A 6,000-nucleotide genomic window follows, 5' to 3' on the forward strand; every position below is an offset into this window, starting at 1 on the left:
TGTAGTATAGGAAACCACACAATTGAGAATGCTTTGTTGGATTTATGAGCTAATGTAAATCTTTTGCCTTACTCTGTATTCGTGAAACTTGGACTTGGAGAATTACACCAAACTCCAGTGGTGTTACAACTTGCAGATTGGTCCATAAAAATACCTCGTGGTATTGTGGAGGACGTGCTTATCCAGGTAGACAAGTTTTATTTTCCTGTTGATTTCATTGTAATTGACACTCAACCAATACAGGACTCGAGGAAGCACATCCCCATTATTCTAGGCCGACCTTTCTTGGCAACTGCGGATGCTCACATTCAATGCAGGACCGAAAATATGCAGTTGTCCTTCAGCAACATGACTATGGAGCTGAACATCTTCAACATTGCCAAACAACCTCATAGTGCAGATGATGAAATTGTTGATGTGGATTTAATTGAAGCATTAGTTGATGATACTTTTGTTTCAAACCTTAGTGATGATCCTTTACAAACATGTTTAACTCACTTTGGTTTTGATTTTGATATTGACAGATCGGTTGATGAGGTCAACGCCCTGCTTGACTCAGCACCATCTATGGACACTAATAAATGGAAGTCAAGAGTTGAGCAACTAGCACCATCAGAGAAGAAACTCATCCCATCATCAGAATCACCACCGAAACTCGAGCTCAAACCATTACCCAACACTCTGGAATATGCATTTTTGGGAGAAGAAAGTACTCTGCCGGTAATCATCTCATCATCCCTAAATGACGAACAAAAAGGCAAGTTGTTGGATGTTTTGAAAGAGCACAAAAGAGCATTAGGATGGACCATAGCAGACATAAAAGGTATAAATCCAGTAGACTGCATGCATTACATTCACCTTAATGAAAATGCTAAAACTACTAGGGAGATGCAACGTCGGTTAAATCCTAACATGAAAGAAGTTGTTAGAACAGAAATCCTTAAGTTATTAGACGCATGTATCATTTACCCCATTTCTGATAGTTCATGGGTCAGTCCTGTGCAAGTTGTCCCCAAAAAGTCAGTAGTCACTGTAGTTACCAATGCCAATAATGAATTGATACCCACTAGAGTAACTACAGGATGGTGTGTATGCATTGATTATAGAAAGTTGAATTCTGTCACACGTAAAGACCATTTTCCTTTACCATTTATCGATCAAATGCTTGATAGATTAGCAAGCCATGAATTTTATTGCTTTCTAGATGACTACTCAGGATACAATCAGATCCCCATAGCACCAAAAGATCAAGAGAAAACTACTTTCACTTGCCCTTTTGGCACATTTGCATATAGGAGAATGCCATTTGGATTATGTAATGCATCTGCTACATTTCAACGATGCATGTTGAGCATTTTTTTTGATATGGTTGAACGATTCCTTGAAGTCTTTATGGATGATTTTTCTGTCTTTGGTGACTCGTTTGATTAATGCTTACATCATCTAACACTAGTTCTGCAGAGATGTATCGAGAAGAACTTAGTCTTAAATTGGGAGAAATGCTATTTTATGGTAAAACAAGGTATTGTTCTCGGTCACATCATTTCGAGTAAAGGTATTGAGGTTGACAAAGCCAAGGTGGATCTCATTTCTAATCTTCTTTCACCCAAAACAGTCAGAGAAGTAAGATCTTTCCTTGAGCATGGTGGTTTTTATAGACGTTTCATTAAAGATTTTAGTAAAGTTTCTAGACCCTTATGCAATCTACTTGCTAAGGATGTACATTTTGTCTTTGATGATTCATGTCTTGTTGCGTTTGAAAAATTAAAGTATTTGTTGACATCATTCAGCCCCCAAACTAGAACTTACCATTTGAGTTCATGTGTGATGCATCTGATTATGCAGTAGGAGCAGTATTAGGACAAAGAGTTGATCGAATTCCCCACGTTATTTACTATGCTAGTATGACATTGAATGATGCACAGTTGAACTATTCAACTACTGAAAAAGAAATGCTAGCAGTAGTGTTTGCATTAGAAAAATTTCGATCTTATCTCATTAGTTGTAAAATAATTATATTCATAGATCATGCTGCTCTTAAATATCTTCTCACAAAGAAAGATGTAAAAGCTAGACTAATTCGTTGGGTGTTACTTTTGTAGGAATTTGACTTGGAATTTAAAGATAAAAAAAGGATAGAAAATGTTGTGGCGGACCATCTCTCTCGTCTCCATTTTGACACAATTACAGAGCCATTACCATTAAATGAGTCATTTCCAGATGAACAATTAATGAATGTGGAAGTATTACCTTGGTATGCTGATATAGTTAATTATCTTGTTACAGGTAAACTTCCAGAGCATTGGACCAAGCAAGATAAGGCTAAATTCTTTGCAGAAATAAAGAATTTCTTTTGGGATGACCCTTATTTGTTCAAGTATTATGCAGACCAAATTGTTAGACGATGTGTCCCAGAAAATGAAATTCAGAATATTCTTTCATTCTGCCATGAACTAGCTTGTGGAGGCCATTTCAGTGCTAAGAAAACAGCAACTAAAGTTTTACAATGTGGTTTCTATTGGCCAACTATATTTCGAGACGCTTACACTTTTTGTTCTTCATGTGATAGGTGTCAACGAATGGGGAGCATTACACGAAGGAGCATGATGCCACTAAATCCAATTTTAGTGGTTGAGATTTTTGACGTATGGGGTATCGACTTCATGGGACCCTTTCCCCCTTCTTTTGGCCATCAATACATATTGGTTGCTGTTGACTACGTATCGAAATGGGTAGAAGCAATTCCATGTAGGACCAATGATCACAAAGTGGTGATAGCATTTTTGAAAAGCAACATTGTTTCACGCTTTGGATTCCCTCGAGCAATAATCAGTGATGGTGGTGCCCACTTTTGTAACAAAGCATTCAAAACTCTTTTGACAAAGTATTCAATCACACACAAAGTGGCAACCCCATATCATCCGCAAACTAGTGGCCAAGTTGAGATATCCAATCGAGAAATAAAGCATATATTAGAAAAAACGGTGAGGCCAGACAGGAAAGATTGGTCATTAAGACTTGATGATGCATTATGGGCATATAGAACGGCTTTCAAGACCCCGATTGGGATGTCACCCTACAGACTAGTGTATGGAAAAGCTTGCCACCTACCTGTGGAACTCAAGCATCGTGCATATTGGGCCATCAAGAAATTCAATTTTGACATGCAGCAAGCCAGCTCAGAAAGAATATTACAGCTGGCAGAACTTGAAGAAATTCGCAATGATGCATACGAAAATGCCAAGATTTACAAGCAACGAATGAAAGTCTTCCATGATAAGCAAATTATGAGAAAATCGTTCACTCCAGGTCAGAAAGTGCTTTTATTCAATTCTCGCTTACACCTATTCCCAGGTAAGTTACACTCTCGTTGGCCTGGTCCCTTTATTGTTCATATTATTTTTCCACATGGGGCAATTGAAATTAAGGACCCAAAGAACGGTGTCACGTTTAAAGTTAATGGTCAAAGATTAAAGCCATATCTAGAGTACCAACCACATGACGAAGACGCCGAAATAAATTTGAGTGACCCACCAAATTTGAATTGATTTTTTTTCTTTTCGTTGATTTGATTTTTCTTTCTTTCTTTTTATTATTATTCTTTTGCTAATTGAAATTGTTTTTGCATAAGTGTGTTTATTTTACCATTAAGTTTTCTCTTATCATTTTTAATCATGAGTCTCATACTTAGACTGTTCCTCCTGAACATTCTTAAACCACTTCAACGTGTCAAAACTCATCTCAAAAGACAGATTCAATTTTGTAAAACATAACGCATTTGGGCTCTACAACCACCAGAGTTAGTAGCCTATGTTGAGGGTTTAGAACGCCAACTCAGAGACATTGAGAGAAGTGTTTACGACATCCAGTTGGAGCTTGAGGTAAATTCAATAAGAGGACGATTTTAATTGTGTGTTTAAATTTATTTTTCTATTTGTGTGCTTTAGTTTGTTACCCCGGTGAAGTGGCGGATAACGATACTCCGTGACAATCAAGTCGGTTACTTCAGTTTCCCATAATAACTGATATTCTGAGGTGAATGTATGGACAGAAACGAGATTCTAGCGAAGCTTCACAAGCGATTCCTTTCATTTCCTCAGAATGCCCTCCTTACGATCTATAAAGCTCGGTCCGAACGCATACGATTACTCATGAGAAATAACATACCTGTTGACATCAGTTGGTTAATCGAGGCTAAAGTACGATCGGCAGGTGAGTTACCTCCAAAATTTATTGCATACATGCCTGGTTGTGGTAAAGGAAATTATGCAAGAAAACGACGAGCTCGAAGAATTTCTGTTGCTTGTCATAAGTGTGCCAGAATGAGTTGCAATAAAAACCCATGTTCTTTAGGAATGATGTCTGATAACAGGAAAGATAAGATTCAATTCATTAGGGATGGCTTGAATAAGGATCCATTGGATGATATCCTTTTGTCTCTTGAAATGCATCCCAGTGGATATGTGCAAGGAGCGATTCTCCAGTTATGGCCATTATTCCAGAAAGAGCATGCACGATATAGTCTCGGGAATCTGACTATAAACGACTCTGTTTACCAGTTTATAAGAAAACTGGATAGGAAGCCTATCCTCGACCCATAGAGGGCGTTCAAGCCGTTTCTGGACGTAAAACCAGAGGAAGATGTGAGCCACAGTCGCAACCACCTGTAAATATCCTTTTACTTTATTGTTATTTTATTTCACTATTGTCTTATTGTTTGCATTATTGTCTTTAATAATTTTTTACTGTTTACTTTTTCCTTTTTACTGTTTTCTTTTTGACTTGCGAGCCACGTGCTTTACGCGTTATTTGACACTGACATATTACTTTTTCCTTTTTACTAATTTTTTGTTGTAGAAACTAATTGTTACTAACTTTTTGTGTTGAAGATGGCTGAATATGGAGTGTAGTGACTTTAGAAACGCATCTTCATCGTTAAAAAAAAAAAATTTGGACATTTTCTTTTTCTTTATTATGTTTTTATGTTTATTTTTCTTCTTTTTTTTAATTTCTCCTCTATAATTATACATTTTCCAACTTGTGAGTCGAAGGTGGCTGAATATAGAGTGTAGTGCCTCTAGAAACGCATCTTCTTAAAAAAAAAAAACAAAACAAAACCATTTTCGTTTTCTATCATTTTACGTGTAACTTTTCTAATTAATTTTTCTGCATCATTTTCACATTTCTGCATGCATATTTTCCTTTCATGTTTAGAATAGGTTGGGGGGGTAGAATGTTGTTTAAAAAAAAAATTTGTGTGATTTGTTTTAATATTGGATGACATGATTAATTTCAAATTTTAGTATTTGTATTATCTTTGGTCTTAAGTGATGTTACGCTCTGTTTGCTACTTTACATGTTGATGTCGGAGACAAATATGAGTTGCTTGAAGGAATGAACATGTCATAAATAAGTACCAAGTGAGTTTTTGAGCCTATCATTTTTCTTGGAGAGTAACCCTTTTGCCATTCTTTATACAGCTTAACAGTTTATTATTGTATACACGATCTCTAGATTTCTTTTGAGTTAATCCTTAAAAAAATGGTAAAATTTAAAAAAAAATGTGTTGCTACATTGGGAGGCCCATCTAACTAGTAGATATGGATGATTATTTAGAGCCCTAAAAGACGATGGAAAGGCCATCTTTGATCCGTTTGAGTCTTTCTAGCCATCCCTTTTATTAAATATCCATAGTTACCCTTTTTGAGCCTTAAAAAAAAAAAAAAACATTTCTTTGTCAAACTTATCATCTTGACCCACTCCAATTTGGAGTATTACCCAATGTCTTATAAGTTCCATCACCTATTTATGTTTGAGAAAAATGTAAATAATTATTTTATTTAGTGACGATGTGCCAAGCAAAAGCAAAAAAAAAAAAAAGAGAAAATAATAATAATAACAATAATATGTGAAATCCACCTTACACCTTTAAAAAAAAAAATCTCTGCATTTTTCTCAAACATACACTTTGTTTTCCTTATTTTCCTTCTTTGTTAACTA

Source organism: Citrus sinensis, chromosome 1 (assembly GCF_022201045.2).
Source record: "Citrus sinensis cultivar Valencia sweet orange chromosome 1, DVS_A1.0, whole genome shotgun sequence".
Classification (NCBI taxonomy): domain Eukaryota; kingdom Viridiplantae; phylum Streptophyta; class Magnoliopsida; order Sapindales; family Rutaceae; genus Citrus; species Citrus sinensis.